This window comes from Helianthus annuus, chromosome 1 (assembly GCF_002127325.2).
Source record: "Helianthus annuus cultivar XRQ/B chromosome 1, HanXRQr2.0-SUNRISE, whole genome shotgun sequence".
NCBI lineage: Eukaryota > Viridiplantae > Streptophyta > Magnoliopsida > Asterales > Asteraceae > Helianthus > Helianthus annuus.
In genome coordinates, this window is record NC_035433.2 from 138,121,778 (window position 1) to 138,134,827 (window position 13,050).

Genomic DNA, 13,050 nt, shown 5'->3' on the forward strand with positions numbered 1-13,050 from the left:
GAATGCTTGTTGATTGTGTTTACACGTGGAATGCTGTCTACCTGCCTTAACGACGTAGTACTATAGTTTGGACTCAGCACCCGTTCACACGGGGGTTGTTAAGGACAATTACTTGCATGGATTACGGTGGTAATCATGTATTGCGAACCGTGTCGGACGGTTTACCCGCAGTCATTGGTATCGATAGATCCATGTCGATAATTAACATGCTTCGTTTTCCTCTGTGTACGTGCTGGTTATGCATAAACTATTCGAACTCTATATGCTATCCTTTACATTACATGTATTGACTTTATTTTAACGTATGTAACAGGTATTTAGGATGTTTGCTTGCTAGGAAAGCGAGGCTAGAATAAAGCACTAGAGGTCCCCAACAAATAGTTGTCTGTCAGGAGAACGCAACTAAAGCATAGTTGTTTGTACATCTTGTCAGTCTGGGTCTTTAGGGGCATTTGAACAATATTTATTTATTTTTATTTAAATCTGAGTTGTCGGAACAGAATACTTGACTAGTTGTTATCTGTAATAATGTATTGTATTGTTTGGGACACGGTATGGGACGTTTTATTTTAAACTGAATGGTAACGATAGTTGTTATGGAAACTTCTAGACAATCTGTTTTGCTCAGTGCCATGCCCCGATGATTCCGCCATCGGTTGGGGTGTGACACTTTTAATTAATCAACATGTAATTAGATTTACTTTGGAATTTAAAATAGTAATTAGATTTCATTAAATATAGGATTTGGCTCCATATTTAGAGTTTGAATTCTTTTAAACTCTTACAATTGAACTCTGGCGATTTTGGGATTTATATTCGCAAATATCACGCATCATCTATCTATATTTAGGGTTATTTACTCCTCTTTGTAGCCTCAAATAAACCCTTATAATCAGCGACCTCTCCCTTTAAGTTATTTCACACCAGTTAAAATTTTAAATTGGAATTTAAAATAGTAATTAGATTTCCTTAAACATGGGATTTGTTTCCTTATTTAGAGTTTCAATACTCTTTAAACTCCTGTGATTTTCAGTAATCATCGACCTCTCCTAGTAAGTTAACTCACACCAGGTAAGTTTTCAAATCTCTGTTTTCTATGTAGTCATTATTCCTAGTTTCATCACTACCATCGTGATAGATATATTTGATTACATATATAAATTTGCAATCACAAACATAAATGTAATGTGTATCTTGATTTTATATTGTTTTATTGAATAAGAATAATTAATTTATGTAAATTGGTTTGCACATTAAAATTTTACATTATTCTTATCTTAAACCCGTGTAATACACGGGTCTAAAAACTAGCTCATGAATATAATTTTTACAAAATTTAAATGTAGATTATTATATTAAGTTGTATTTTTATGAAAATATATATAATATATAGAAAAGTGTATCGTACAATATGTCTTAACGTACGAAGCGTACGCGATGGCAAAATCGCACGTTATGTTTAAAAAAAAAATCGCATGTACAAAGTTAAAAAAATGGCATGTACATTAAAATAGGGGATTCATTTACGGGAATCGAAGTTGCTAGCACAAAATAAAATCTCAAGTATAGACCTACGTGTCTAATGAGATTAGAACACTTGTAGGTTGTGATTCATTTACGGGAACCGAAGTTGCTAGCACATTACTTCGAACGCAAATTGTGAGTTCATGTCCCCTTTTCATTTTAAACACTTTTCAGTTTTTAAACTATCGGGGGAGATACTGTAAGACCCATACAACATAAACATAGGTTTAATAAAAAAATTTACATTTATATAAAATATAATGCAAATACATGTTCCTTCGTAATTTTGAGCTTAATACAACTTCGTAAGTATTAGGATATTTCAACATGTTATCGTCGTTTAGTGTTGTAAACGGTTAAACACAATGCGGAAGCTTGATCTTTGACTATGTTCGATTCTTCGATAAGCTTGATCTCTATCCGTGACTTCAAAATCATTACCTAGATTTCATGATCCTCAAATATGTTAGTTATAAGGAGTTTATAACATAACAGATTGAACCCGAAGGCCCAAAACAACAAAATCAACATTTTGCTAAATAGCCCGCCATAAGCTACGGTTGAGTGGCCGTAGTTTACGGCCAAACTAGTCACACAAAACAGTCAATGCCTGCGGTAGCCTACGGCTGGCATACGGACAGAGTGAGATAAACGTCTAGGTTGTGACAATTCATCTATGTTATGTCTCAATTGAGTCACGACTGATAACCTAGATGACCAGGTAACTCGTCTAGGTTATGCTTCAAAAAGTAACTGATAACCCAGACATAGATTTAACAAGTCTGGGTTACAGAACTTTACCATTTTTGCCCTTTTTAGTAAAAGCTGTGTAACTTCTCTGATATTTATTCGTTTAGCTTGAAACTTGTTTCTTATTGACCGTAATACATTTGCCTACATTATTAACCCAAAATTCTCAACCCGGATTCATATCTTTTATGAATTATGCAACCGTTACATGGTTTATGCGCATTTTCATTTTGATCCGTTATGGATTTAAGCACTTAAGCTTAAATTATCCGCATTTCTTCATATCTCATATCCCCACTTTATGACCTTGATTCATCTATCATCACAACTTCAATTGTGATGGGTTATGATAGGATAATCATTATACTACTATTCTACCCTCGAATTTGACATTTTTACGAAAATGACCCATTATGTAGCATTAACCCAAAATGGTTTAAGCCTTCCACTTTATAATACCGGAAAGATTAATCAAGTTATAAATCTCATATTTAAGCTCAAGGCCCACCCTGAGAATTCTTGTACCCTGTTCGAGTTCGAAAAAGCGTGCCCTCGGACCGTAACGAAAATAAATAATTTAAACTAGTTTTTCATACAACCGTGAACCGTTGACAAAAATATAGCATTCGATAAACAATGCAATTAACAAAATACAACATATAGTATTCAAATGAGTGACATACCGTAAAAAATAATAAGCTAATAGCTAACCAATGATTCGTGAAGCCCTCCTTGCATTATTGATAGCAAATTGGTGAATCAACTCTTCACAGTTTAAATCATACCTGAATTCGAAAAAAAAAGAATACGGGCCTGAATTTGCATTCTTCGTCGAACCAGGTCTGTCTCCTACTCTCCTGCTATACGACGTTTCAATATCCACAGGGCAGTAGTTGCCGCCGAACATGGACTAATTGTTTTTTATTAGTTTTTAGAATCATTTGGGTATTGGGCTCACTAACCTAATCCCAATGGGCTAACAAATCTAAACCATATGATTTTTTTGTAAGTGGACCTATGTTATGTTAGTATTTGTTTGTTGGGGAAAGTGAATATGAGGTTGTTACACACCTAAACTTAGGTGTAAAACCACTCAAAACTACGTAATTTTGATTTAAAACCCTAAAAATCTATACTATATAATAAAAGAAACATGTTTTGTTACACTTGTCGTTTTCTCATTTAATTAATTAAAATTATTAATAATACTAATAATAATAATATTTAATCTAAATTAATACAAATTTTATTATATCTTTTTTCATATTACTACTACAAAGAAGTATTTAAAATCGAAAGATAATGATAATCTCATATTTAAAAAAAAAAAATTTGTCACATAAATCTCAGATTTTAGTCATTTTACTTAATCAATACCAACAAACTTGACTTTAGAGACATCCATGCTACTAAATTGCTAATTTTAAAACACATTTTGTTATAATATTTTATGACATCCAAAACACTGAACGTTAGTGTAAAAGTAATTATGGACCAAAATTTTGAGTTAGGGGGTTGGTTCAATTTTGGCTGGTCTTTTAAAAGTTATGGACTGAATCATTGAGTACCGTATTGGAAACCAATAAACTAAAGCGATCGGACTGGTTAGCTCGGTCGGACGAACCAAACTGGTTTTGATTTTACGGTTTAACCTTTTGAAGCATTTTTTTTTTAATTTACTTATAGGGTTTGCTATTCAGAAAGGGCATAATTTTGTGTTTAGCAGGGTAGAGTTTGCTATTCTGAAGGGGGTAGCAGCGTAGCTTGTTGTCCGTCTACATGTCATTAGTCTGTAATCGTCTCTGTTTTAAAAGGTTTATAAATATAAAAAAAATTAGTTTCTATTAAATTTGTTTAAATGACAAAGACTATTTATTAATAAAATACATATACATATACATCTATACTGTATAATAAAAGAAACCTATTTTGGGACAATTGTCATTCTCTCATTTAATTGATTAAAACTATTAATAATACTTATAATAATAATATTTAATCTAAATTAATACAAATTTTTATTATTAATAATATCTAATCAAATCTAAAATCTAATCTAATACAATTTTTATTATCAATAATGTTGAATCAAATCTAATAAGAATTCATACGAATTCCAAAGTTGATATTAACATTCAAATAATTAAAAAAAATCCACCTAACATCACAAATGTTTCTGTTAAATTCGATTAATTAATTTATTCAACAATCACTATTATCTTTATCATTTAGTACGGTTAACCGATTTATCATCATACAACCTCACACCTATTCATTCATATGATTTTTCAATCTTATATTAACTAAATAAATAAATATTAATATTCAATCTTATCCTACTTTAAATATAAAAAAATCCGTTAGTTCAGATTAATATTCAGTCTTATCCTACTTTAAATATAAAAAAATCCCTTAGTTTTTTTAAATATATATTTTTTTATTATTTGGTATATAAAATCATATTTATTCAACCCATGTAATGTAATACACGGGGGTTTTAAAAATATAACTTTTTTATTATTTGGTAAACAATATTACATTTATTCAATCCGTGTAATACAATGGTTTTAAAGATATAATTTTTTTTATTATTCGGTATATAATATTACATTTATTCAACCCGTACAATACATATGGTTCTTATAGATATAACTTATTTTATTATTTAATATATAAAATTACATTTCTTCAACCCGTGCAATAAAGGAGGCTTTTAAAAAGATAATGTTTTATTATTTGGTATATAAAATTCATTTATTCAACCCGTGTAATACACGGGGTTGTAACCTAGTTAAAACTATAACACACTTTTTTACTACTCTTTTAAGCTATTAATGTTTCTTATTAATAGTTCATCGATTTCAATTTCTTCCACCATAACAGTTCATCGAATTCGACATATATTTCACTTGTTACTCCAATTCCATCACAAATCATAATTTAATATTTAGTCTTTTGGGTTCTGCTCCTACAATAAAGGGTTACAAATTTTGAATACATTAGTTTTCCTTTCTTCTGAATATTGAGTTTTACTAATCATTTTGTTTGATTTGATCAAACCGAAATCAAAGAAATATTGAATAAAGAATACATTAATTTATAACCGATTAGTTTTAGCATATGTATATGGGGTTCTCAGCTCTTGGCAACGGTGACTAAGAGATTGAAAAAAAAAAATAACTTAAAAATATTATAGATGAAAGGAAATATTTGATGAAAGGTAAGATATTAAAAAATCAAAACGAAATAGGGGATGTACTGTAGGCAAGGAGAAGAACCGTGAATTACTTAAAAAGAGGAGTAAAAAAGTGTGTTATAGTTTTAGTTTTTAGGGTTTTAAATCAAAACTACGTAGTTTTGAGTGGTTTCACACCTAAACTTAGGTGTGTAACAGGCCCATATTCACTTTCCCCTTGTTTGTTTATACCCTATTAATTTTTTTGCGTATACAATATCGGGATTTTTTTAAAAATTACGCGCCCTGGCCGGTGGTCCTCCCCGCCCACCTCCAGGGCCGGCCCTGTTTGAGCTACCCTTAAGGGTCGTTTGCCCGGTTTATCATTCGAGGGCGTTTTGATCAATTTTAGTCCTTTTAGCTACGAAGGACATTTAAAAGCTTGTTTTGACCAAGTGGGCACTTTTAACCCATATTCTATTTAAAATTCATTGTGTTCTTAAGAACATAATATCTCCAATTTAAATTACTAGTTATACTTCACTTTAGGTAATCCAATGTCCACCCATGACTCGTTTAATTCTCATCTGACCCTAAGTCCTCGTTGAGAGTTTGACCCATTACACATATGTGACAACCCGAACTTTCATGGTTGGAAACGTTTAATCTTGTGATTGTAACTCCTCGTTATGTCTTTCTATTGTGTCTGCTTTAATTCCGTTAAACATTAGGTTTTTATTTGGGCCGCACATATATCTGGCCACATGCTCATATTTTAAACTCTACACTATTCTCAATGTGTATCGGCTCATATCGATAATCAGACCCGAATCTATTAAACCCGGCCCACCTTTGAGTGTTGATACTTTGGCCCAACTTATAAGAAGCCCAAACCGCCACTAGTACCTAGTCCATTGTGATGGCAGCCTTACCCAGTGAGTAGGGCAACCCAATTACATGGGCTTAAGCCCAATTCGGTCAAGAAAAAACCTGACCGCCCCAAACCTTTATCATAATGGGTGCATATTACTTTGTTTCATAACATAAACTCAAACAAAACCCTAATCTCATCCCAAGATACGTGCCACAGTGGAAGACCCCCCCCCCTCAACGGCGCAACATCCCATCCATTCAGCATCTTACCTGGTCGAACTATTGGTTAGTATATTATGTTTATGTTAGTTCTTAATTGTTGACTTTGTTATGTGTGATTCGATTAACAAAGAGTATATATGTATGTGTCATAAAACATGATTAGATGCATGAACTAAATAGGATAAGTACAAACACATGTGGAATATCATGATGATTAATTGTGGTTCTGATTGTACACGTAATGACAACCTGTTGACCAGATGCGAGGGTCAAGCTCCCATTCGAGGAATAGCTAACGAAAGAGCTCTCGTCAGAGGGAAGTCCAAGGGGAGGGTGTTCCTAAAACGGCATATCAAACGCAATGCGGCCATTACGACTTTGTATTCCATGACTTACAGGGTTAACCAACACACTGGCAGCTTTATGAATCACATGAATCGACCATGTTTACTGAAGACGTTTTGAATCATTTCCAGGAGGAAGGAACACCCTAGGCGGCAATTGCACATTATCTTAAAGCTACTACACGCGAAGACTGGTGAAGTCAAATTCTGGATTCAAGAGGTACATTTTTGGTCGTGTAACCAACGAAGTGGGAATACACATGGATCTCGCTAAGATCCATTTCATTTGAAACTGATCGACACCAAAGAGTTCTTCGAGGATAAAGCAATTTCTTGGTTTCGCTAGAGACAATCGCGGATTCATCATGGGATTTTCGAGGATTGTGTGGCTTAAATCTCTTTAACACAGCAGGGTGCTGTGTATTCGTGGGAGACAAAACAGGAGAACGTCTTTTCAGCTTTTGAAAACCCGATTCCACAATGCACTAAACAACGTCTTTACCTAAGGGTACGGGTGATCTATTGGTATACCATGATGGTGCGAGTCAGAGTCCCAGTTATACGCTGATGCAACCCGAGAAGGTGATGGCTTACGTAGTGAACTTACAAGAGGAATTGCACGAGTCACAACTTGCGGTGAAAACCCTGGTCTTTGAATTTAAGTTGGAGGCATTACTTGGACGGTACCAAATGCATTACCTAGACCGATCACAAGGGCCTCCCGTATACCGTTGTTTCGGGGGAGCTACATCGTGCAATAGCATCGCTGGATGGAACTTTCGAATGATTATGATTGTGGAACCTGGGCGTGCATGCGCTTTGCAGCTCACTATCGACTCTAACCTACCTGATCAGACTCACTCTGTTCAAACTGGAGAACAGAAGGAAAAGAATTTTTAAGTTGAACTCATTCGGGGCATGAAAAAGCAACCTTTGGCAAGTCAGACGGTATTCACTACCTCACGAAACGAATGTGGATTTCATTATATGACAACCTTAGGGAACTTGTGTTGGGCAAAACACACCGGCTTCGATAATCTAGTCATCTGGATTTCGATAAGAGATATTAGGATCTATAAACCTTGTACTGGTGGTCGGGCATAAAGGCTCACCTAGCTACGTATGGGATTGAAGTTTGACATGTGGGAAAGTCAAGGTGGGATATTGGCAACCAGAAAACACACGTATGGAAATGAGAACAGACTGCCGGGAATTTTGTCACTAGTCTACTTACCACTCGAAACGGAAACATTATCACCGGGGTGATCATTGATGGACTCAAGTTACCAGCACACTCTCTTGCAAACAAGAAAACTGATGAGTCTTCACAGTTGCGAATGTTCCTTTGAGAGTGGCGGTTATTAGGCACGAGGTGCCAACTCCTATTACCTCTGAATTTGATCTATGCATGATTTATGTCAGGCAATACACAATACCCTTGGCTCGCGCTAGATATGAGTATTGCTTATCACCGTAGGATAAACGGTCCGAATGAATGAACCATCCTGACACTCAAAGACATGCCGCGAGCATGTGTGCGGCTGACTTTAGTAAATTGGAGGGATATCTCCCTTTGGTAGAGTTTTACTGCGACAGTTACCATTCTAGTATTCAGACAACTATTTTGAGGCATTGCTTGGACAGTAACACTAATCTCCTTATTGGACTAAGGCGGGTGACAACCTAATCACAGATCCACGACTGGTACTCAAAACCCTTGGGAAGATTGCTTGGATCAGAAATCGTTTGGCGGCAACGAGTGACCGTCAGGAGAGCTGTTAAGATTAGGAAACGCTGAAAGATCGTTGTAGGCGATCGTATCGTGTTGAAATTCTCACCCTGGGAGGGTGTGGAATGCTTGGGAAGCATGACGAGCTTAACTGATGTCACGATAGACCATTCAACAGTCTGGGAAGAATCGGTAGCGAAGCCTATAAACTCGAGTTACCCGACGAATTAGATAATGTACACGATGTCATTTATGTCTCGAACCTAAAGAAGTGTCTGTTCGACGCAACACTTGTGATACCTTTGTCGAGAAAACCATTGAAAACCTAGTAGAATTTCAATCGCGAGAGTTCGTGGGAACTCAATACAAGGACCGAAGTTCACGTAGGAACGCAGAGATCAGATAAAACACGAGTATCCTCAATTGTGCAAATGATTGAGTCAACTCCTGATGTCACTAGCAAATTTCGGGGAGAAATTTCTTTCAAGTTGGGGATGATGTGGCACCCAACTGACCTCGCAATCCTGTTTTTTTTTTACAATTTGGTTTACGTGGTGTCTGTGCAGTTATCTGGATGCTTAGTGATTGCATGTAATGCTTGATTATTATTTGTGATTATTATTTGTGTAGTATTACATATAGTTAATTAGAGTTTCTATCGCTTCACTCTTCTGTGCTTACATATCAAATTTCGGGACGAAATTTCTTTCAAGTTGGGGATGATGTGACAACCCGAATTTTCATGGTTGGTAACGTTTAATCTTGTGATTGTAACTCCTCGTTATGTCTTTCTATTGTGTCTGCTTTAATTCCGTTAAACATTATGTTTTTATTTGGGCCGCATATATATCTGGCAACATGCTCATATTTTAAACTCTACACTATTCTCAATGTGTATCGGCTCACATCGATAATCAGACCGAATCTATTAAACCCGGCCCACCTTTGAGTGTTGATACTTCGGCCCAGCTTATAAGAAGCCCAAACCGCCACTAGTACCTAGTCCATTGTGATGGCAGCCTTACCCAGTGAGTACGGCAACCCAATTACATGGGCTTAAGCCCAATTCGGTCAAGAAAAGACCTGACCGCCCCAAACCTTTATCATAATGGGTGCATATTACTTTGTTTCATAACATAAACTCAAACAAAACCCTACTCTCATCCCAAGATACGTGCCACAGTGGAAGACCCCCCCCCCTCAACGGCGCAACATCCCATCCATTTAGCATCTTGCCTGGTCGAACTGTTAGTTAGTAGATTATGTTTATGTTAGTTCTTAATTATTGACTTTGTTATGTGTGATTCGATTAACAAAGAGTATATATGTATGTGTCATAAAACATGATTAGATGCATGAACTAAATAGGATAAGTACAAACATATGTGGAATATCATGATGATTAATTGTGGTTCTGATTGTACACGTAATAGAAAGACTTGGGGGTCCATCCAAGTTTTAGCATGTCACAAATGCACATGGATGGAACAGTATCATTTAGAGTCTATGTCCACTAGGGTTAAGTGGGTGGAAGTCCTTGGGTCGTGTGTTTGAATATTGCATGATAAAACTGAAGTTTGTATGGTAATAACTGTCATGAAAACATTAGAGGATTCAATGGCATATTGTGAGGGATAAACTGTTAGCATGAGACTAAAACTAACCTATGAGATAATCGATGACCCAATATGTATGTGTGCTAGGATATTAGTTATTGATGGTAAAGTTGTATAAATGGAATTATATGCAATGATATGGTAACCTGTGAATTGCTCGTAACCTACTGTTGATTGGTAAATTATTATAAGTTGAAAAAGGAAAACCCATAAAGAAGGATACAATTAAGGTAACAGAAGAAATCGGTCAACTGCTTAAAGGTTTAGTCAACACTAAAAAATTAGAAAACATGTGCATGGAACACGAATTGTATTATTTTTGTCATGTAGTGACATAGAATTAATTAAGTTTTAGCCTCTTGCTACTTTTAGTCCCTTGACTTTCAACAACTATTTTTAAACAACTTTCAGTTTTATTCAGTTTTAGTCTCCATTTAAACGAATCGTTTAAGCTTATTTTTCATTCCTTTTGCACTAGGACATGTAATAATAAATGATAATAAAATATGACCGAATATTCTAAAAATGACTCTAAACTATTAAAATAATATACAAAATACCCAAGGAAAATAAGATGCATTTGCAACACATCAGGGGCCGCACTGTCCTCTGTATATGTGCTAAATATCTGATATGTGTTACTGGATGAGGTGCATGGTGTGCAATGCGTTAATTATGTGATAGTATGACATATGTTACTGTTGGAGTACATGAACAATTGTTACAACTCATATGATGATGTGTGTATGTTACTTGGGTAATGTGAATGCGGAATATGTGATTTATGTGCATATAAACTGATTGTCTTTGGTAACCACGGTAGGGTTTGGTTGACCAACTTGGAACGGGTAGTGTAACGTAACATACCGAGCAATCTAAGGTGAGTTCATTTCTCATGAGCATGAGTCCCGGTGGTTGGGACAGTCAGTGGGTATCCCGGGGAGGGATAAGTCTTTTGGGTAAAAACAGGAATGTTGGATAATATACTCTTCCTATCACCTTTAAAGTCCCTCCGTGTTGTTTAGTTACCTGGGAGGTAACATGGTATTAGTTAGTAGCGCTACTTACGTTTGGCAACCTCACCCCGTACCTGGGAGGACGGGTGTTGAACTAATGACCTAGTCATGACCAATGCTTTGATAGGAGCATTGGAGAAAGGGCAAAATAATCAGAAGCCGTCTTGTATTCGGGGTATTATCAACATTACTTTCGGAATTAACCTCAATGGATTAACTAAACACTTGGTAATCAACGTTTTCGTAAAACTATGAACTCACCAGCGTTGTCTGACACACTTGTTGCATGCTCACAGGTTATAGGTATTTGGATGTGGAACTTGCTGTCTGGGAAGCTGGAGTGGTCATGGGTCGCGATACTTGGAAACGTGCGTCTAGACTAATTGGTTACATACACTTGGGCTTTAAACTGATTAAACCTTGTATTACGCTTCCGCTGAATATGTTGAATTTATAATATGGTTTTGATGTACTTTATTTAATGAAAGAAAGTTTTTATCTAAAATCTTGTATGAGTTCAATGTGATTGGTGGATAGATTCTGGTACGTCACACGCCTCGTGGGGGTTTCCGCTTGGGGTATTTTCGGGGGTGTGACAACATACCTAGCTCGGGTCAATGTATTGACCCGTTTTAATACCTTGCATTATTAGTCGCTAACTAAAAGCAATGCAAGCCATATGCTATTCTTCCTGTGAGCACAAAACTCGACAAGCAACCATTAGTCATTATTATCAATGGTGATAACATCACCATTTGACCCGTTTGGTCTAAATAACCATTTTACCCACCTCTTGACTTACTCTTATTGCGCTCGGATGACCAAACATTATGTATTGCGAGATGGTATTTATTTACCATCTCACCCATTTGGCCCGTTACGGTTTACACCATGTGATCATATTACTTAAAAGTCGTTTCTCTATTTGTTTGACCCATTATGGCTTACGCCATAGGGTGTCTTTTCAAAACTCATTATTTATCTGTCAACACGTGAACATATTACCATTTTACCCATTATGGCTTACACCATAAGGTAACTTTTCAAAACTTATTGTTTATTCGTCAACACGTGTCCAAATTACCGTTTTACCCTTTTTACCATCAATTGTGGTTTCTTATCATTTTTACTTGTTCCGACCGTATTGGTTCACGTCGGAACGCCATATTTCAAAGACTCATTTCAAATACTAGATCACTTTGTTATTAACCAATACATGAGTAGATGTTCTACTTAAAAGATGTAAGCTTTACTTACCTTGCGTCTGTTTATGTTTTTCCCGCGTATTTGATATGTTTGACCTGCTTCTTCCCAAGCTTCCACCTAGCTTGTCAAGCGTCAAACTACCATTTATCATTCGCAAGATGGTTAGATTAGTCATCATTTATCACGACTATCCCACCTTACGGACTTTATATCAAAATTACCATTTGATCCTATTATAGGTCAGTTTGACTTTTAAAAGTCAACTACTGTCACACCCCAACCGATTGCGGAAACATCGGGGCGTGGAACTGAGCGAAACAGATTGTCCAAGAGAATCCACAACAACTATTAGTGACAATATATTTAACGTTCACGTCCCATACCATAAACATATAAAGTAAAAATAGTTAATACGGACATTGTTCTCAAAGACAAACAAATTGTTCCGACAACTCAGATTTTATTGAATGATGTTTCTAGACCACCTACTTGATTCATCTTAGCATACATAGCATCCTAGACACCTGTCACATACGTTAAAATAAAGTCAATACACAAAGTGTAGAGATGAGTACACAAGTTTAATATCATATAG